The sequence below is a fragment of the Canis lupus genome, chromosome 4 (assembly GCF_003254725.2).
Source record: "Canis lupus dingo isolate Sandy chromosome 4, ASM325472v2, whole genome shotgun sequence".
NCBI classification, from domain to species: domain Eukaryota; kingdom Metazoa; phylum Chordata; class Mammalia; order Carnivora; family Canidae; genus Canis; species Canis lupus.
Genome location: NC_064246.1, coordinates 10,534,592 through 10,553,437, shown reverse-complemented (window position 1 = coordinate 10,553,437; position 18,846 = coordinate 10,534,592). Strand labels below are relative to the sequence as shown.

At 76.4% G+C, this 18,846-nt stretch overlaps 11 non-coding genes across 11 annotated transcripts; all 11 read right to left on the bottom strand.

Annotated features, from left to right (window-relative positions):
• Window positions 1–1,018: 1,018 nt before the first annotated feature.
• Window positions 1,019–1,137, bottom strand: LOC118354640 (5S ribosomal RNA). Its single transcript, XR_004815519.1, has one exon. It is a non-coding gene; the product is annotated as a 5S ribosomal RNA (ribosomal RNA).
• Window positions 1,138–2,783: 1,646 nt separating this feature from the next.
• Window positions 2,784–2,902, bottom strand: LOC118354639 (5S ribosomal RNA). The gene has a single exon (XR_004815518.1). It is a non-coding gene; the product is annotated as a 5S ribosomal RNA (ribosomal RNA).
• A 1,643-nt stretch (window positions 2,903–4,545) lies between these two features.
• LOC118354638 (5S ribosomal RNA) lies at window positions 4,546–4,664 on the bottom strand. The gene has a single exon (XR_004815517.1). It is a non-coding gene; the product is annotated as a 5S ribosomal RNA (ribosomal RNA).
• Window positions 4,665–6,322: 1,658 nt separating this feature from the next.
• LOC125755020 (5S ribosomal RNA) lies at window positions 6,323–6,441 on the bottom strand. The gene has a single exon (XR_007410461.1). It is a non-coding gene; the product is annotated as a 5S ribosomal RNA (ribosomal RNA).
• Window positions 6,442–8,069: 1,628 nt separating this feature from the next.
• Window positions 8,070–8,188, bottom strand: LOC118354633 (5S ribosomal RNA). Its single transcript, XR_004815512.1, has one exon. It is a non-coding gene; the product is annotated as a 5S ribosomal RNA (ribosomal RNA).
• Window positions 8,189–9,846: 1,658 nt separating this feature from the next.
• Window positions 9,847–9,965, bottom strand: LOC118354630 (5S ribosomal RNA). Its single transcript, XR_007410460.1, has one exon. It is a non-coding gene; the product is annotated as a 5S ribosomal RNA (ribosomal RNA).
• Window positions 9,966–11,623: 1,658 nt separating this feature from the next.
• On the bottom strand, window positions 11,624–11,742 carry LOC118354652 (5S ribosomal RNA). Its single transcript, XR_004815531.1, has one exon. It is a non-coding gene; the product is annotated as a 5S ribosomal RNA (ribosomal RNA).
• Window positions 11,743–13,397: 1,655 nt separating this feature from the next.
• LOC118354651 (5S ribosomal RNA) lies at window positions 13,398–13,516 on the bottom strand. The gene has a single exon (XR_004815530.1). It is a non-coding gene; the product is annotated as a 5S ribosomal RNA (ribosomal RNA).
• Window positions 13,517–15,158: 1,642 nt separating this feature from the next.
• LOC118354650 (5S ribosomal RNA) lies at window positions 15,159–15,277 on the bottom strand. Its single transcript, XR_004815529.1, has one exon. It is a non-coding gene; the product is annotated as a 5S ribosomal RNA (ribosomal RNA).
• Window positions 15,278–16,938: 1,661 nt separating this feature from the next.
• On the bottom strand, window positions 16,939–17,057 carry LOC118354622 (5S ribosomal RNA). Its single transcript, XR_004815505.1, has one exon. It is a non-coding gene; the product is annotated as a 5S ribosomal RNA (ribosomal RNA).
• A 1,641-nt stretch (window positions 17,058–18,698) lies between these two features.
• LOC118354635 (5S ribosomal RNA) lies at window positions 18,699–18,817 on the bottom strand. The gene has a single exon (XR_004815514.1). It is a non-coding gene; the product is annotated as a 5S ribosomal RNA (ribosomal RNA).
• Window positions 18,818–18,846: the final 29 nt, after the last annotated feature.

Genomic DNA, 18,846 nt, shown 5'->3' with positions numbered 1-18,846 from the left:
GCTGCGTCAGGAGCCCTGGCAGCCGCAGGCCCCGCAGCCACGGTGTCAGGGATGCCGTTCCGCTCCCATTCCTGCCCATCAGCCGAACCGCCGCGGGGCCGTGTGCCTGCGTGCGTGCGCGGCGCCCTGGCCCAGGCGCGGAGCGAGTGTCTGTGGTGTGTCTTGCTGTGTCCCGAGCGGCTCTTTGGGCCTGGGTGCCGGCCGCCCCCGCGTCGCCGTGGTCTTGGCTGTCGCGGGGTCACGGAGCGCGGAGCCCGGCGCCAACGGGGGGCCTGAGGCCCCCGGCGGTCGGGCCATCTGGTTGGTGTCCTGGGCACGCGGAGCGTGGACCCCGGGGCTGAGGGCCGAAGGGACGGTGGTCCGCGGGGGACGGAGGGCATGTCCTTCGGAGAGAAGGTGCAGGCGGGCCCGGGCCGAAGGTGGGGGGGGTGTTGCGGGTGGCTGGGTGGCTTGGTCGCTGGGGGCGGTGCCAGGGAATTGCTAGGGGCTGGGGGCGGGCCTGGGGCGGGCCTGGGGCGGGCCTGGGGCGGGGCGAGGAGGGCCCGCAGGCAGGCCCGGCCCCCGGCCCCCGGCCCCCAACCACCCCCCCCTCGGCCCCACGGAGGGCCTCGCAGGCCTGCGAGGACGGGATCCAGCCCCCACCCGTCTCCCCCCAGCGACCGCACCGCCCCCCCGCGCCCCAGCCCCGAGGTTCCGGCTGTCGCCCCGTCCCCTCCCTGGGCCGCTTCGGGCCCCCTCGGCCCCCTCGGCCCCCTGGGACGCGCGGCCGGCTAGGATGCGGGTGGGCGTCGTTGAAGGGCTGGGAGGAAGAGGAGGTGTGTGGTGTATGTAGTGGCGTCCTGCCCGTGCAGCGGGCGCCCTCGGTGCCCCGCGGCGCCCTGCGGTGGTCCCGGCGGGGCGGGGGCCATGGCAGGGGTGGTCCGGAGGGCACCGCCGCCGCCGCCGCCGCCGCCGCCGCCGCGTTGGGCGAGGGGGGTGTTGGCGGCAAAGGGACGGACAGGAAGGCCGAAGAAAAAAAAGCCTACAGCACCCGGTATTCCCAGGCGGTCTCCCATCCAAGTACTAACCAGGCCCGACCCTGCTTAGCTTCCGAGATCAGACGAGATCGGGCGCGTTCAGGGTGGTATGGCCGTAGACGTCCGCGGCTGCCGCTGGGCGCCCCAAGAGCCTGCTCTGCGCCTCTCTCCAGGCCAGGCGCCCGCCGCTCCTCAGCCCTCCTCCGCCCGCCCTGTGCGGCCCGCCTGAACGCCTGCCTGCCTGCCTGCATGCTCGCCTGCCGGCCCGACTGATGGACTGACCGCCTCCCGCGCCGCGCCCGGGGTGGCGGAGGGCGCCTGCCCGGGCCGGGGGGTGGGGGCCAAGACGCGTCCCGCACCCCGGAGCCGAGTCTGTCGCGGGAGCCCGGGCGCGCTCCCGTCCCCGGCCTGTCGGGCTCGTCGCCGCCGCTCGGCTCCCCGGATGGCACGCCGCCCCACATCGGGCCGCTCGCTGGGGGCTGGGGGCTGCGGGGGGGTGGGGGGGTGTGCCGCGGGCCGGGGCCGGCGCCGGCCGGCCCCTGGCCTCTCCTGTCCTTCAGCCCGCCTGGCTCAAAGCCAAGCCGGGGCCGCCCGCGCCGCCGGACCCCATCGTCGCACAGGCAGGGACACAGACACAGGTGCCCACGACACACACACACACAGACAGACGGAAGGAGGACACAGGCACTCGGAGCTGGGCCACACGGCCTGTGGGGGCGAGGCAGCCACCCCGCCGGAGGGGCGCAGGCCCTGGAGCTGCGTCAGGAGCCCTGGCAGCCGCAGGCCCCGCAGCCACGGTGTCAGGGATGCCGTTCCGCTCCCATTCCTGCCCATCAGCCGAACCGCCGCGGGGCCGTGTGCCTGCGTGCGTGCGCGGCGCCCTGGCCCAGGCGCGGAGCGAGTGTCTGTGGTGTGTCTTGCTGTGTCCCGAGCGGCTCTTTGGGCCTGGGTGCCGGCCGCCCCCGCGTCGCCGTGGTCTTGGCTGTCGCGGGGTCACGGAGCGCGGAGCCCGGCGCCAACGGGGGGCCTGAGGCCCCCGGCGGTCGGGCCATCTGGTTGGTGTCCTGGGCACGCGGAGCGTGGACCCCGGGGCTGAGGGCCGAAGGGACGGTGGTCCGCGGGGGACGGAGGGCATGTCCTTCGGAGAGAAGGTGCAGGCGGGCCCGGGCCGAAGGTGGGGGGGGTGTTGCGGGTGGCTGGGTGGCTTGGTCGCTGGGGGCGGTGCCAGGGAATTGCTAGGGGCTGGGGGCGGGCCTGGGGGCGGGGCCTGGGGCGGGGCGAGGAGGGCCCGCAGGCAGGCCCGGCCCCCGGCCCCCGGCCCCCAACCACCCCCCCCTCGGCCCCACGGAGGGCCTCGCAGGCCTGCGAGGACGGGATCCAGCCCCCACCCGTCTCCCCCCAGCGACCGCACCGCCCCCCCGCGCCCCAGCCCCGAGGTTCCGGCTGTCGCCCCGTCCCCTCCCTGGGCCGCTTCGGGCCCCCTCGGCCCCCTCGGCCCCCTGGGACGCGCGGCCGGCTAGGATGCGGGTGGGCGTCGTTGAAGGGCTGGGAGGAAGAGGAGGTGTGTGGTGTATGTAGTGGCGTCCTGCCCGTGCAGCGGGCGCCCTCGGTGCCCCGCGGCGCCCTGCGGTGGTCCCGGCGGGGCGGGGGCCATGGCAGGGGTGGTCCGGAGGGCACCGCCGCCGCCGCCGCCGCCGCCGCCGCCGCCGCGTTGGGCGAGGGGGGTGTTGGCGGCAAAGGGACGGACAGGAAGGCCGAAGAAAAAAAAGCCTACAGCACCCGGTATTCCCAGGCGGTCTCCCATCCAAGTACTAACCAGGCCCGACCCTGCTTAGCTTCCGAGATCAGACGAGATCGGGCGCGTTCAGGGTGGTATGGCCGTAGACGTCCGCGGCTGCCGCTGGGCGCCCCAAGAGCCTGCTCTGCGCCTCTCTCCAGGCCAGGCGCCCGCCGCTCCTCAGCCCTCCTCCGCCCGCCCTGTGCGGCCCGCCTGAACGCCTGCCTGCCTGCCTGCATGCTCGCCTGCCGGCCCGACTGATGGACTGACCGCCTCCCGCGCCGCGCCCGGGGTGGCGGAGGGCGCCTGCCCGGGCCGGGGGGTGGGGGCCAAGACGCGTCCCGCACCCCGGAGCCGAGTCTGTCGCGGGAGCCCGGGCGCGCTCCCGTCCCCGGCCTGTCGGGCTCGTCGCCGCCGCTCGGCTCCCCGGATGGCACGCCGCCCCACATCGGGCCGCTCGCTGGGGGCTGGGGGCTGCGGGGGGGTGGGGGGGTGTGCCGCGGGCCGGGGCCGGCGCCGGCCGGCCCCTGGCCTCTCCTGTCCTTCAGCCCGCCTGGCTCAAAGCCAAGCCGGGGCCGCCCGCGCCGCCGGACCCCATCGTCGCACAGGCAGGGACACAGACACAGGTGCCCACGACACACACACACACAGACAGACGGAAGGAGGACACAGGCACTCGGAGCTGGGCCACACGGCCTGTGGGGGCGAGGCAGCCACCCCGCCGGAGGGGCGCAGGCCCTGGAGCTGCGTCAGGAGCCCTGGCAGCCGCAGGCCCCGCAGCCACGGTGTCAGGGATGCCGTTCCGCTCCCATTCCTGCCCATCAGCCGAACCGCCGCGGGGCCGTGTGCCTGCGTGCGTGCGCGGCGCCCTGGCCCAGGCGCGGAGCGAGTGTCTGTGGTGTGTCTTGCTGTGTCCCGAGCGGCTCTTTGGGCCTGGGTGCCGGCCGCCCCCGCGTCGCCGTGGTCTTGGCTGTCGCGGGGTCACGGAGCGCGGAGCCCGGCGCCAACGGGGGGCCTGAGGCCCCCGGCGGTCGGGCCATCTGGTTGGTGTCCTGGGCACGCGGAGCGTGGACCCCGGGGCTGAGGGCCGAAGGGACGGTGGTCCGCGGGGGACGGAGGGCATGTCCTTCGGAGAGAAGGTGCAGGCGGGCCCGGGCCGAAGGTGGGGGGGGTGTTGCGGGTGGCTGGGTGGCTTGGTCGCTGGGGGCGGTGCCAGGGAATTGCTAGGGGCTGGGGGCGGGCCTGGGGGCGGGGCCTGGGGCGGGGCGAGGAGGGCCCGCAGGCAGGCCCGGCCCCCGGCCCCCGGCCCCCAACCACCCCCCCCTCGGCCCCACGGAGGGCCTCGCAGGCCTGCGAGGACGGGATCCAGCCCCCACCCGTCTCCCCCCAGCGACCGCACCGCCCCCCCGCGCCCCAGCCCCGAGGTTCCGGCTGTCGCCCCGTCCCCTCCCTGGGCCGCTTCGGGCCCCCTCGGCCCCCTCGGCCCCCTGGGACGCGCGGCCGGCTAGGATGCGGGTGGGCGTCGTTGAAGGGCTGGGAGGAAGAGGAGGTGTGTGGTGTATGTAGTGGCGTCCTGCCCGTGCAGCGGGCGCCCTCGGTGCCCCGCGGCGCCCTGCGGTGGTCCCGGCGGGGCGGGGGCCATGGCAGGGGTGGTCCGGAGGGCACCGCCGCCGCCGCCGCCGCCGCCGCCGCCGCGTTGGGCGAGGGGGGTGTTGGCGGCAAAGGGACGGACAGGAAGGCCGAAGAAAAAAAAGCCTACAGCACCCGGTATTCCCAGGCGGTCTCCCATCCAAGTACTAACCAGGCCCGACCCTGCTTAGCTTCCGAGATCAGACGAGATCGGGCGCGTTCAGGGTGGTATGGCCGTAGACGTCCGCGGCTGCCGCTGGGCGCCCCAAGAGCCTGCTCTGCGCCTCTCTCCAGGCCAGGCGCCCGCCGCTCCTCAGCCCTCCTCCGCCCGCCCTGTGCGGCCCGCCTGAACGCCTGCCTGCCTGCCTGCATGCTCGCCTGCCGGCCCGACTGATGGACTGACCGCCTCCCGCGCCGCGCCCGGGGTGGCGGAGGGCGCCTGCCCGGGCCGGGGGGTGGGGGCCAAGACGCGTCCCGCACCCCGGAGCCGAGTCTGTCGCGGGAGCCCGGGCGCGCTCCCGTCCCCGGCCTGTCGGGCTCGTCGCCGCCGCTCGGCTCCCCGGATGGCACGCCGCCCCACATCGGGCCGCTCGCTGGGGGCTGGGGGCTGCGGGGGGGTGGGGGGGTGTGCCGCGGGCCGGGGCCGGCGCCGGCCGGCCCCTGGCCTCTCCTGTCCTTCAGCCCGCCTGGCTCAAAGCCAAGCCGGGGCCGCCCGCGCCGCCGGACCCCATCGTCGCACAGGCAGGGACACAGACACAGGTGCCCACGACACACACACACACAGACAGACGGAAGGAGGACACAGGCACTCGGAGCTGGGCCACACGGCCTGTGGGGGCGAGGCAGCCACCCCGCCGGAGGGGCGCAGGCCCTGGAGCTGCGTCAGGAGCCCTGGCAGCCGCAGGCCCCGCAGCCACGGTGTCAGGGATGCCGTTCCGCTCCCATTCCTGCCCATCAGCCGAACCGCCGCGGGGCCGTGTGCCTGCGTGCGTGCGCGGCGCCCTGGCCCAGGCGCGGAGCGAGTGTCTGTGGTGTGTCTTGCTGTGTCCCGAGCGGCTCTTTGGGCCTGGGTGCCGGCCGCCCCCGCGTCGCCGTGGTCTTGGCTGTCGCGGGGTCACGGAGCGCGGAGCCCGGCGCCAACGGGGGGCCTGAGGCCCCCGGCGGTCGGGCCATCTGGTTGGTGTCCTGGGCACGCGGAGCGTGGACCCCGGGGCTGAGGGCCGAAGGGACGGTGGTCCGCGGGGGACGGAGGGCATGTCCTTCGGAGAGAAGGTGCAGGCGGGCCCGGGCCGAAGGTGGGGGGGGTGTTGCGGGTGGCTGGGTGGCTTGGTCGCTGGGGGCGGTGCCAGGGAATTGCTAGGGGCTGGGGGCGGGCCTGGGGGCGGGGCCTGGGGCGGGGCCTGGGGCGGGGCGAGGAGGGCCCGCAGGCAGGCCCGGCCCCCGGCCCCCGGCCCCCAACCACCCCCCCCTCGGCCCCACGGAGGGCCTCGCAGGCCTGCGAGGACGGGATCCAGCCCCCACCCGTCTCCCCCCAGCGACCGCACCGCCCCCCCGCGCCCCAGCCCCGAGGTTCCGGCTGTCGCCCCGTCCCCTCCCTGGGCCGCTTCGGGCCCCCTCGGCCCCCTCGGCCCCCTGGGACGCGCGGCCGGCTAGGATGCGGGTGGGCGTCGTTGAAGGGCTGGGAGGAAGAGGAGGTGTGTGGTGTATGTAGTGGCGTCCTGCCCGTGCAGCGGGCGCCCTCGGTGCCCCGCGGCGCCCTGCGGTGGTCCCGGCGGGGCGGGGGCCATGGCAGGGGTGGTCCGGAGGGCACCGCCGCCGCCGCCGCCGCCGCCGCCGCCGCCGCGTTGGGCGAGGGGGGTGTTGGCGGCAAAGGGACGGACAGGAAGGCCGAAGAAAAAAAAGCCTACAGCACCCGGTATTCCCAGGCGGTCTCCCATCCAAGTACTAACCAGGCCCGACCCTGCTTAGCTTCCGAGATCAGACGAGATCGGGCGCGTTCAGGGTGGTATGGCCGTAGACGTCCGCGGCTGCCGCTGGGCGCCCCAAGAGCCTGCTCTGCGCCTCTCTCCAGGCCAGGCGCCCGCCGCTCCTCAGCCCTCCTCCGCCCGCCCTGTGCGGCCCGCCTGAACGCCTGCCTGCCTGCCTGCATGCTCGCCTGCCGGCCCGACTGATGGACTGACCGCCTCCCGCGCCGCGCCCGGGGTGGCGGAGGGCGCCTGCCCGGGCCGGGGGGTGGGGGCCAAGACGCGTCCCGCACCCCGGAGCCGAGTCTGTCGCGGGAGCCCGGGCGCGCTCCCGTCCCCGGCCTGTCGGGCTCGTCGCCGCCGCTCGGCTCCCCGGATGGCACGCCGCCCCACATCGGGCCGCTCGCTGGGGGCTGGGGGCTGCGGGGGGGTGGGGGGGTGTGCCGCGGGCCGGGGCCGGCGCCGGCCGGCCCCTGGCCTCTCCTGTCCTTCAGCCCGCCTGGCTCAAAGCCAAGCCGGGGCCGCCCGCGCCGCCGGACCCCATCGTCGCACAGGCAGGGACACAGACACAGGTGCCCACGACACACACACACACAGACAGACGGAAGGAGGACACAGGCACTCGGAGCTGGGCCACACGGCCTGTGGGGGCGAGGCAGCCACCCCGCCGGAGGGGCGCAGGCCCTGGAGCTGCGTCAGGAGCCCTGGCAGCCGCAGGCCCCGCAGCCACGGTGTCAGGGATGCCGTTCCGCTCCCATTCCTGCCCATCAGCCGAACCGCCGCGGGGCCGTGTGCCTGCGTGCGTGCGCGGCGCCCTGGCCCAGGCGCGGAGCGAGTGTCTGTGGTGTGTCTTGCTGTGTCCCGAGCGGCTCTTTGGGCCTGGGTGCCGGCCGCCCCCGCGTCGCCGTGGTCTTGGCTGTCGCGGGGTCACGGAGCGCGGAGCCCGGCGCCAACGGGGGGCCTGAGGCCCCCGGCGGTCGGGCCATCTGGTTGGTGTCCTGGGCACGCGGAGCGTGGACCCCGGGGCTGAGGGCCGAAGGGACGGTGGTCCGCGGGGGACGGAGGGCATGTCCTTCGGAGAGAAGGTGCAGGCGGGCCCGGGCCGAAGGTGGGGGGGGTGTTGCGGGTGGCTGGGTGGCTTGGTCGCTGGGGGCGGTGCCAGGGAATTGCTAGGGGCTGGGGGCGGGCCTGGGGGCGGGGCCTGGGGCGGGGCGAGGAGGGCCCGCAGGCAGGCCCGGCCCCCGGCCCCCGGCCCCCAACCACCCCCCCCTCGGCCCCACGGAGGGCCTCGCAGGCCTGCGAGGACGGGATCCAGCCCCCACCCGTCTCCCCCCAGCGACCGCACCGCCCCCCCGCGCCCCAGCCCCGAGGTTCCGGCTGTCGCCCCGTCCCCTCCCTGGGCCGCTTCGGGCCCCCTCGGCCCCCTCGGCCCCCTGGGACGCGCGGCCGGCTAGGATGCGGGTGGGCGTCGTTGAAGGGCTGGGAGGAAGAGGAGGTGTGTGGTGTATGTAGTGGCGTCCTGCCCGTGCAGCGGGCGCCCTCGGTGCCCCGCGGCGCCCTGCGGTGGTCCCGGCGGGGCGGGGGCCATGGCAGGGGTGGTCCGGAGGGCACCGCCGCCGCCGCCGCGTTGGGCGAGGGGGGTGTTGGCGGCAAAGGGACGGACAGGAAGGCCGAAGAAAAAAAAGCCTACAGCACCCGGTATTCCCAGGCGGTCTCCCATCCAAGTACTAACCAGGCCCGACCCTGCTTAGCTTCCGAGATCAGACGAGATCGGGCGCGTTCAGGGTGGTATGGCCGTAGACGTCCGCGGCTGCCGCTGGGCGCCCCAAGAGCCTGCTCTGCGCCTCTCTCCAGGCCAGGCGCCCGCCGCTCCTCAGCCCTCCTCCGCCCGCCCTGTGCGGCCCGCCTGAACGCCTGCCTGCCTGCCTGCATGCTCGCCTGCCGGCCCGACTGATGGACTGACCGCCTCCCGCGCCGCGCCCGGGGTGGCGGAGGGCGCCTGCCCGGGCCGGGGGGTGGGGGCCAAGACGCGTCCCGCACCCCGGAGCCGAGTCTGTCGCGGGAGCCCGGGCGCGCTCCCGTCCCCGGCCTGTCGGGCTCGTCGCCGCCGCTCGGCTCCCCGGATGGCACGCCGCCCCACATCGGGCCGCTCGCTGGGGGCTGGGGGCTGCGGGGGGGTGGGGGGGTGTGCCGCGGGCCGGGGCCGGCGCCGGCCGGCCCCTGGCCTCTCCTGTCCTTCAGCCCGCCTGGCTCAAAGCCAAGCCGGGGCCGCCCGCGCCGCCGGACCCCATCGTCGCACAGGCAGGGACACAGACACAGGTGCCCACGACACACACACACACAGACAGACGGAAGGAGGACACAGGCACTCGGAGCTGGGCCACACGGCCTGTGGGGGCGAGGCAGCCACCCCGCCGGAGGGGCGCAGGCCCTGGAGCTGCGTCAGGAGCCCTGGCAGCCGCAGGCCCCGCAGCCACGGTGTCAGGGATGCCGTTCCGCTCCCATTCCTGCCCATCAGCCGAACCGCCGCGGGGCCGTGTGCCTGCGTGCGTGCGCGGCGCCCTGGCCCAGGCGCGGAGCGAGTGTCTGTGGTGTGTCTTGCTGTGTCCCGAGCGGCTCTTTGGGCCTGGGTGCCGGCCGCCCCCGCGTCGCCGTGGTCTTGGCTGTCGCGGGGTCACGGAGCGCGGAGCCCGGCGCCAACGGGGGGCCTGAGGCCCCCGGCGGTCGGGCCATCTGGTTGGTGTCCTGGGCACGCGGAGCGTGGACCCCGGGGCTGAGGGCCGAAGGGACGGTGGTCCGCGGGGGACGGAGGGCATGTCCTTCGGAGAGAAGGTGCAGGCGGGCCCGGGCCGAAGGTGGGGGGGGTGTTGCGGGTGGCTGGGTGGCTTGGTCGCTGGGGGCGGTGCCAGGGAATTGCTAGGGGCTGGGGGCGGGCCTGGGGCGGGGCCTGGGGGCGGGGCCTGGGGCGGGGCGAGGAGGGCCCGCAGGCAGGCCCGGCCCCCGGCCCCCGGCCCCCAACCACCCCCCCCTCGGCCCCACGGAGGGCCTCGCAGGCCTGCGAGGACGGGATCCAGCCCCCACCCGTCTCCCCCCAGCGACCGCACCGCCCCCCCGCGCCCCAGCCCCGAGGTTCCGGCTGTCGCCCCGTCCCCTCCCTGGGCCGCTTCGGGCCCCCTCGGCCCCCTCGGCCCCCTGGGACGCGCGGCCGGCTAGGATGCGGGTGGGCGTCGTTGAAGGGCTGGGAGGAAGAGGAGGTGTGTGGTGTATGTAGTGGCGTCCTGCCCGTGCAGCGGGCGCCCTCGGTGCCCCGCGGCGCCCTGCGGTGGTCCCGGCGGGGCGGGGGCCATGGCAGGGGTGGTCCGGAGGGCACCGCCGCCGCCGCCGCCGCCGCCGCCGCCGCCGCGTTGGGCGAGGGGGGTGTTGGCGGCAAAGGGACGGACAGGAAGGCCGAAGAAAAAAAAGCCTACAGCACCCGGTATTCCCAGGCGGTCTCCCATCCAAGTACTAACCAGGCCCGACCCTGCTTAGCTTCCGAGATCAGACGAGATCGGGCGCGTTCAGGGTGGTATGGCCGTAGACGTCCGCGGCTGCCGCTGGGCGCCCCAAGAGCCTGCTCTGCGCCTCTCTCCAGGCCAGGCGCCCGCCGCTCCTCAGCCCTCCTCCGCCCGCCCTGTGCGGCCCGCCTGAACGCCTGCCTGCCTGCCTGCATGCTCGCCTGCCGGCCCGACTGATGGACTGACCGCCTCCCGCGCCGCGCCCGGGGTGGCGGAGGGCGCCTGCCCGGGCCGGGGGGTGGGGGCCAAGACGCGTCCCGCACCCCGGAGCCGAGTCTGTCGCGGGAGCCCGGGCGCGCTCCCGTCCCCGGCCTGTCGGGCTCGTCGCCGCCGCTCGGCTCCCCGGATGGCACGCCGCCCCACATCGGGCCGCTCGCTGGGGGCTGGGGGCTGCGGGGGGGTGGGGGGGTGTGCCGCGGGCCGGGGCCGGCGCCGGCCGGCCCCTGGCCTCTCCTGTCCTTCAGCCCGCCTGGCTCAAAGCCAAGCCGGGGCCGCCCGCGCCGCCGGACCCCATCGTCGCACAGGCAGGGACACAGACACAGGTGCCCACGACACACACACACACAGACAGACGGAAGGAGGACACAGGCACTCGGAGCTGGGCCACACGGCCTGTGGGGGCGAGGCAGCCACCCCGCCGGAGGGGCGCAGGCCCTGGAGCTGCGTCAGGAGCCCTGGCAGCCGCAGGCCCCGCAGCCACGGTGTCAGGGATGCCGTTCCGCTCCCATTCCTGCCCATCAGCCGAACCGCCGCGGGGCCGTGTGCCTGCGTGCGTGCGCGGCGCCCTGGCCCAGGCGCGGAGCGAGTGTCTGTGGTGTGTCTTGCTGTGTCCCGAGCGGCTCTTTGGGCCTGGGTGCCGGCCGCCCCCGCGTCGCCGTGGTCTTGGCTGTCGCGGGGTCACGGAGCGCGGAGCCCGGCGCCAACGGGGGGCCTGAGGCCCCCGGCGGTCGGGCCATCTGGTTGGTGTCCTGGGCACGCGGAGCGTGGACCCCGGGGCTGAGGGCCGAAGGGACGGTGGTCCGCGGGGGACGGAGGGCATGTCCTTCGGAGAGAAGGTGCAGGCGGGCCCGGGCCGAAGGTGGGGGGGGTGTTGCGGGTGGCTGGGTGGCTTGGTCGCTGGGGGCGGTGCCAGGGAATTGCTAGGGGCTGGGGGCGGGCCTGGGGCGGGGCCTGGGGGCGGGGCCTGGGGCGGGGCGAGGAGGGCCCGCAGGCAGGCCCGGCCCCCGGCCCCCGGCCCCCAACCACCCCCCCCTCGGCCCCACGGAGGGCCTCGCAGGCCTGCGAGGACGGGATCCAGCCCCCACCCGTCTCCCCCCAGCGACCGCACCGCCCCCCCGCGCCCCAGCCCCGAGGTTCCGGCTGTCGCCCCGTCCCCTCCCTGGGCCGCTTCGGGCCCCCTCGGCCCCCTCGGCCCCCTGGGACGCGCGGCCGGCTAGGATGCGGGTGGGCGTCGTTGAAGGGCTGGGAGGAAGAGGAGGTGTGTGGTGTATGTAGTGGCGTCCTGCCCGTGCAGCGGGCGCCCTCGGTGCCCCGCGGCGCCCTGCGGTGGTCCCGGCGGGGCGGGGGCCATGGCAGGGGTGGTCCGGAGGGCACCGCCGCCGCCGCCGCCGCCGCCGCCGCCGCCGCGTTGGGCGAGGGGGGTGTTGGCGGCAAAGGGACGGACAGGAAGGCCGAAGAAAAAAAAGCCTACAGCACCCGGTATTCCCAGGCGGTCTCCCATCCAAGTACTAACCAGGCCCGACCCTGCTTAGCTTCCGAGATCAGACGAGATCGGGCGCGTTCAGGGTGGTATGGCCGTAGACGTCCGCGGCTGCCGCTGGGCGCCCCAAGAGCCTGCTCTGCGCCTCTCTCCAGGCCAGGCGCCCGCCGCTCCTCAGCCCTCCTCCGCCCGCCCTGTGCGGCCCGCCTGAACGCCTGCCTGCCTGCCTGCATGCTCGCCTGCCGGCCCGACTGATGGACTGACCGCCTCCCGCGCCGCGCCCGGGGTGGCGGAGGGCGCCTGCCCGGGCCGGGGGGTGGGGGCCAAGACGCGTCCCGCACCCCGGAGCCGAGTCTGTCGCGGGAGCCCGGGCGCGCTCCCGTCCCCGGCCTGTCGGGCTCGTCGCCGCCGCTCGGCTCCCCGGATGGCACGCCGCCCCACATCGGGCCGCTCGCTGGGGGCTGGGGGCTGCGGGGGGGTGGGGGGGTGTGCCGCGGGCCGGGGCCGGCGCCGGCCGGCCCCTGGCCTCTCCTGTCCTTCAGCCCGCCTGGCTCAAAGCCAAGCCGGGGCCGCCCGCGCCGCCGGACCCCATCGTCGCACAGGCAGGGACACAGACACAGGTGCCCACGACACACACACACACAGACAGACGGAAGGAGGACACAGGCACTCGGAGCTGGGCCACACGGCCTGTGGGGGCGAGGCAGCCACCCCGCCGGAGGGGCGCAGGCCCTGGAGCTGCGTCAGGAGCCCTGGCAGCCGCAGGCCCCGCAGCCACGGTGTCAGGGATGCCGTTCCGCTCCCATTCCTGCCCATCAGCCGAACCGCCGCGGGGCCGTGTGCCTGCGTGCGTGCGCGGCGCCCTGGCCCAGGCGCGGAGCGAGTGTCTGTGGTGTGTCTTGCTGTGTCCCGAGCGGCTCTTTGGGCCTGGGTGCCGGCCGCCCCCGCGTCGCCGTGGTCTTGGCTGTCGCGGGGTCACGGAGCGCGGAGCCCGGCGCCAACGGGGGGCCTGAGGCCCCCGGCGGTCGGGCCATCTGGTTGGTGTCCTGGGCACGCGGAGCGTGGACCCCGGGGCTGAGGGCCGAAGGGACGGTGGTCCGCGGGGGACGGAGGGCATGTCCTTCGGAGAGAAGGTGCAGGCGGGCCCGGGCCGAAGGTGGGGGGGGTGTTGCGGGTGGCTGGGTGGCTTGGTCGCTGGGGGCGGTGCCAGGGAATTGCTAGGGGCTGGGGGCGGGCCTGGGGGCGGGGCCTGGGGCGGGGCCTGGGGCGGGGCGAGGAGGGCCCGCAGGCAGGCCCGGCCCCCGGCCCCCGGCCCCCAACCACCCCCCCCTCGGCCCCACGGAGGGCCTCGCAGGCCTGCGAGGACGGGATCCAGCCCCCACCCGTCTCCCCCCAGCGACCGCACCGCCCCCCCGCGCCCCAGCCCCGAGGTTCCGGCTGTCGCCCCGTCCCCTCCCTGGGCCGCTTCGGGCCCCCTCGGCCCCCTCGGCCCCCTGGGACGCGCGGCCGGCTAGGATGCGGGTGGGCGTCGTTGAAGGGCTGGGAGGAAGAGGAGGTGTGTGGTGTATGTAGTGGCGTCCTGCCCGTGCAGCGGGCGCCCTCGGTGCCCCGCGGCGCCCTGCGGTGGTCCCGGCGGGGCGGGGGCCATGGCAGGGGTGGTCCGGAGGGCACCGCCGCCGCCGCCGCCGCCGCCGCCGCCGCGTTGGGCGAGGGGGGTGTTGGCGGCAAAGGGACGGACAGGAAGGCCGAAGAAAAAAAAGCCTACAGCACCCGGTATTCCCAGGCGGTCTCCCATCCAAGTACTAACCAGGCCCGACCCTGCTTAGCTTCCGAGATCAGACGAGATCGGGCGCGTTCAGGGTGGTATGGCCGTAGACGTCCGCGGCTGCCGCTGGGCGCCCCAAGAGCCTGCTCTGCGCCTCTCTCCAGGCCAGGCGCCCGCCGCTCCTCAGCCCTCCTCCGCCCGCCCTGTGCGGCCCGCCTGAACGCCTGCCTGCCTGCCTGCATGCTCGCCTGCCGGCCCGACTGATGGACTGACCGCCTCCCGCGCCGCGCCCGGGGTGGCGGAGGGCGCCTGCCCGGGCCGGGGGGTGGGGGCCAAGACGCGTCCCGCACCCCGGAGCCGAGTCTGTCGCGGGAGCCCGGGCGCGCTCCCGTCCCCGGCCTGTCGGGCTCGTCGCCGCCGCTCGGCTCCCCGGATGGCACGCCGCCCCACATCGGGCCGCTCGCTGGGGGCTGGGGGCTGCGGGGGGGTGGGGGGGTGTGCCGCGGGCCGGGGCCGGCGCCGGCCGGCCCCTGGCCTCTCCTGTCCTTCAGCCCGCCTGGCTCAAAGCCAAGCCGGGGCCGCCCGCGCCGCCGGACCCCATCGTCGCACAGGCAGGGACACAGACACAGGTGCCCACGACACACACACACACAGACAGACGGAAGGAGGACACAGGCACTCGGAGCTGGGCCACACGGCCTGTGGGGGCGAGGCAGCCACCCCGCCGGAGGGGCGCAGGCCCTGGAGCTGCGTCAGGAGCCCTGGCAGCCGCAGGCCCCGCAGCCACGGTGTCAGGGATGCCGTTCCGCTCCCATTCCTGCCCATCAGCCGAACCGCCGCGGGGCCGTGTGCCTGCGTGCGTGCGCGGCGCCCTGGCCCAGGCGCGGAGCGAGTGTCTGTGGTGTGTCTTGCTGTGTCCCGAGCGGCTCTTTGGGCCTGGGTGCCGGCCGCCCCCGCGTCGCCGTGGTCTTGGCTGTCGCGGGGTCACGGAGCGCGGAGCCCGGCGCCAACGGGGGGCCTGAGGCCCCCGGCGGTCGGGCCATCTGGTTGGTGTCCTGGGCACGCGGAGCGTGGACCCCGGGGCTGAGGGCCGAAGGGACGGTGGTCCGCGGGGGACGGAGGGCATGTCCTTCGGAGAGAAGGTGCAGGCGGGCCCGGGCCGAAGGTGGGGGGGGTGTTGCGGGTGGCTGGGTGGCTTGGTCGCTGGGGGCGGTGCCAGGGAATTGCTAGGGGCTGGGGGCGGGCCTGGGGGCGGGGCCTGGGGGCGGGGCCTGGGGCGGGGCGAGGAGGGCCCGCAGGCAGGCCCGGCCCCCGGCCCCCGGCCCCCAACCACCCCCCCCTCGGCCCCACGGAGGGCCTCGCAGGCCTGCGAGGACGGGATCCAGCCCCCACCCGTCTCCCCCCAGCGACCGCACCGCCCCCCCCGCGCCCCAGCCCCGAGGTTCCGGCTGTCGCCCCGTCCCCTCCCTGGGCCGCTTCGGGCCCCCTCGGCCCCCTCGGCCCCCTGGGACGCGCGGCCGGCTAGGATGCGGGTGGGCGTCGTTGAAGGGCTGGGAGGAAGAGGAGGTGTGTGGTGTATGTAGTGGCGTCCTGCCCGTGCAGCGGGCGCCCTCGGTGCCCCGCGGCGCCCTGCGGTGGTCCCGGCGGGGCGGGGGCCATGGCAGGGGTGGTCCGGAGGGCACCGCCGCCGCCGCCGCGTTGGGCGAGGGGGGTGTTGGCGGCAAAGGGACGGACAGGAAGGCCGAAGAAAAAAAAGCCTACAGCACCCGGTATTCCCAGGCGGTCTCCCATCCAAGTACTAACCAGGCCCGACCCTGCTTAGCTTCCGAGATCAGACGAGATCGGGCGCGTTCAGGGTGGTATGGCCGTAGACGTCCGCGGCTGCCGCTGGGCGCCCCAAGAGCCTGCTCTGCGCCTCTCTCCAGGCCAGGCGCCCGCCGCTCCTCAGCCCTCCTCCGCCCGCCCTGTGCGGCCCGCCTGAACGCCTGCCTGCCTGCCTGCATGCTCGCCTGCCGGCCCGACTGATGGACTGACCGCCTCCCGCGCCGCGCCCGGGGTGGCGGAGGGCGCCTGCCCGGGCCGGGGGGTGGGGGCCAAGACGCGTCCCGCACCCCGGAGCCGAGTCTGTCGCGGGAGCCCGGGCGCGCTCCCGTCCCCGGCCTGTCGGGCTCGTCGCCGCCGCTCGGCTCCCCGGATGGCACGCCGCCCCACATCGGGCCGCTCGCTGGGGGCTGGGGGCTGCGGGGGGGTGGGGGGGTGTGCCGCGGGCCGGGGCCGGCGCCGGCCGGCCCCTGGCCTCTCCTGTCCTTCAGCCCGCCTGGCTCAAAGCCAAGCCGGGGCCGCCCGCGCCGCCGGACCCCATCGTCGCACAGGCAGGGACACAGACACAGGTGCCCACGACACACACACACACAGACAGACGGAAGGAGGACACAGGCACTCGGAGCTGGGCCACACGGCCTGTGGGGGCGAGGCAGCCACCCCGCCGGAGGGGCGCAGGCCCTGGAGCTGCGTCAGGAGCCCTGGCAGCCGCAGGCCCCGCAGCCACGGTGTCAGGGATGCCGTTCCGCTCCCATTCCTGCCCATCAGCCGAACCGCCGCGGGGCCGTGTGCCTGCGTGCGTGCGCGGCGCCCTGGCCCAGGCGCGGAGCGAGTGTCTGTGGTGTGTCTTGCTGTGTCCCGAGCGGCTCTTTGGGCCTGGGTGCCGGCCGCCCCCGCGTCGCCGTGGTCTTGGCTGTCGCGGGGTCACGGAGCGCGGAGCCCGGCGCCAACGGGGGGCCTGAGGCCCCCGGCGGTCGGGCCATCTGGTTGGTGTCCTGGGCACGCGGAGCGTGGACCCCGGGGCTGAGGGCCGAAGGGACGGTGGTCCGCGGGGGACGGAGGGCATGTCCTTCGGAGAGAAGGTGCAGGCGGGCCCGGGCCGAAGGTGGGGGGGGTGTTGCGGGTGGCTGGGTGGCTTGGTCGCTGGGGGCGGTGCCAGGGAATTGCTAGGGGCTGGGGGCGGGCCTGGGGGCGGGGCCTGGGGCGGGGCCTGGGGCGGGGCGAGGAGGGCCCGCAGGCAGGCCCGGCCCCCGGCCCCCGGCCCCCAACCACCCCCCCCTCGGCCCCACGGAGGGCCTCGCAGGCCTGCGAGGACGGGATCCAGCCCCCACCCGTCTCCCCCCAGCGACCGCACCGCCCCCCCGCGCCCCAGCCCCGAGGTTCCGGCTGTCGCCCCGTCCCCTCCCTGGGCCGCTTCGGGCCCCCTCGGCCCCCTCGGCCCCCTGGGACGCGCGGCCGGCTAGGATGCGGGTGGGCGTCGTTGAAGGGCTGGGAGGAAGAGGAGGTGTGTGGTGTATGTAGTGGCGTCCTGCCCGTGCAGCGGGCGCCCTCGGTGCCCCGCGGCGCCCTGCGGTGGTCCCGGCGGGGCGGGGGCCATGGCAGGGGTGGTCCGGAGGGCACCGCCGCCGCCGCCGCCGCCGCCGCCGCCGCCGCCGCGTTGGGCGAGGGGGGTGTTGGCGGCAAAGGGACGGACAGGAAGGCCGAAGAAAAAAAAGCCTACAGCACCCGGTATTCCCAGGCGGTCTCCCATCCAAGTACTAACCAGGCCCGACCCTGCTTAGCTTCCGAGATCAGACGAGATCGGGCGCGTTCAGGGTGGTATGGCCGTAGACGTCCGCGGCTGCCGCTGGGCGCCCCAAGAGCCTGCTCTGCGCCTCTCTCCAGGCCAGGCGCCCGCCGCTCCTCAGCCCTCCTCCGCCCGCCCTGTGCGGCCCGCCTGAACGCCTGCCTGCCTGCCTGCATGCTCGCCTGCCGGCCCGACTGATGGACTGACCGCCTCCCGCGCCGCGCCCGGGGTGGCGGAGGGCGCCTGCCCGGGCCGGGGGGTGGGGGCCAAGACGCGTCCCGCACCCCGGAGCCGAGTCTGTCGCGGGAGCCCGGGCGCGCTCCCGTCCCCGGCCTGTCGGGCTCGTCGCCGCCGCTCGGCTCCCCGGATGGCACGCCGCCCCACATCGGGCCGCTCGCTGGGGGCTGGGGGCTGCGGGGGGGTGGGGGGGTGTGCCGCGGGCCGGGGCCGGCGCCGGCCGGCCCCTGGCCTCTCCTGTCCTTCAGCCCGCCTGGCTCAAAGCCAAGCCGGGGCCGCCCGCGCCGCCGGACCCCATCGTCGCACAGGCAGGGACACAGACACAGGTGCCCACGACACACACACACACAGACAGACGGAAGGAGGACACAGGCACTCGGAGCTGGGCCACACGGCCTGTGGGGGCGAGGCAGCCACCCCGCCGGAGGGGCGCAGGCCCTGGAGCTGCGTCAGGAGCCCTGGCAGCCGCAGGCCCCGCAGCCACGGTGTCAGGGATGCCGTTCCGCTCCCATTCCTGCCCATCAGCCGAACCGCCGCGGGGCCGTGTGCCTGCGTGCGTGCGCGGCGCCCTGGCCCAGGCGCGGAGCGAGTGTCTGTGGTGTGTCTTGCTGTGTCCCGAGCGGCTCTTTGGGCCTGGGTGCCGGCCGCCCCCGCGTCGCCGTGGTCTTGGCTGTCGCGGGGTCACGGAGCGCGGAGCCCGGCGCCAACGGGGGGCCTGAGGCCCCCGGCGGTCGGGCCATCTGGTTGGTGTCCTGGGCACGCGGAGCGTGGACCCCGGGGCTGAGGGCCGAAGGGACGGTGGTCCGCGGGGGACGGAGGGCATGTCCTTCGGAGAGAAGGTGCAGGCGGGCCCGGGCCGAAGGTGGGGGGGGGTGTTGCGGGTGGCTGGGTGGCTTGGTCGCTGGGGGCGGTGCCAGGGAATTGCTAGGGGCTGGGGGCGGGCCTGGGGGCGGGGCCTGGGGCGGGGCCTGGGGCGGGGCGAGGAGGGCCCGCAGGCAGGCCCGGCCCCCGGCCCCCGGCCCCCAACCACCCCCCCCTCGGCCCCACGGAGGGCCTCGCAGGCCTGCGAGGACGGGATCCAGCCCCCACCCGTCTCCCCCCAGCGACCGCACCGCCCCCCCGCGCCCCAGCCCCGAGGTTCCGGCTGTCGCCCCGTCCCCTCCCTGGGCCGCTTCGGGCCCCCTCGGCCCCCTCGGCCCCCTGGGACGCGCGGCCGGCTAGGATGCGGGTGGGCGTCGTTGAAGGGCTGGGAGGAAGAGGAGGTGTGTGGTGTATGTAGTGGCGTCCTGCCCGTGCAGCGGGCGCCCTCGGTGCCCCGCGGCGCCCTGCGGTGGTCCCGGCGGGGCGGGGGCCATGGCAGGGGTGGTCCGGAGGGCACCGCCGCCGCCGCCGCGTTGGGCGAGGGGGGTGTTGGCGGCAAAGGGACGGACAGGAAGGCCGAAGAAAAAAAAGCCTACAGCACCCGGTATTCCCAGGCGGTCTCCCATCCAAGTACTAACCAGGCCCGACCCTGCTTAGCTTCCGAGATCAGACGAGATCGGGCGCGTTCAGGGTGGTATGGCCGTAGACGTCCGCGGCTGCCGCTGGGCGCCCCAAGA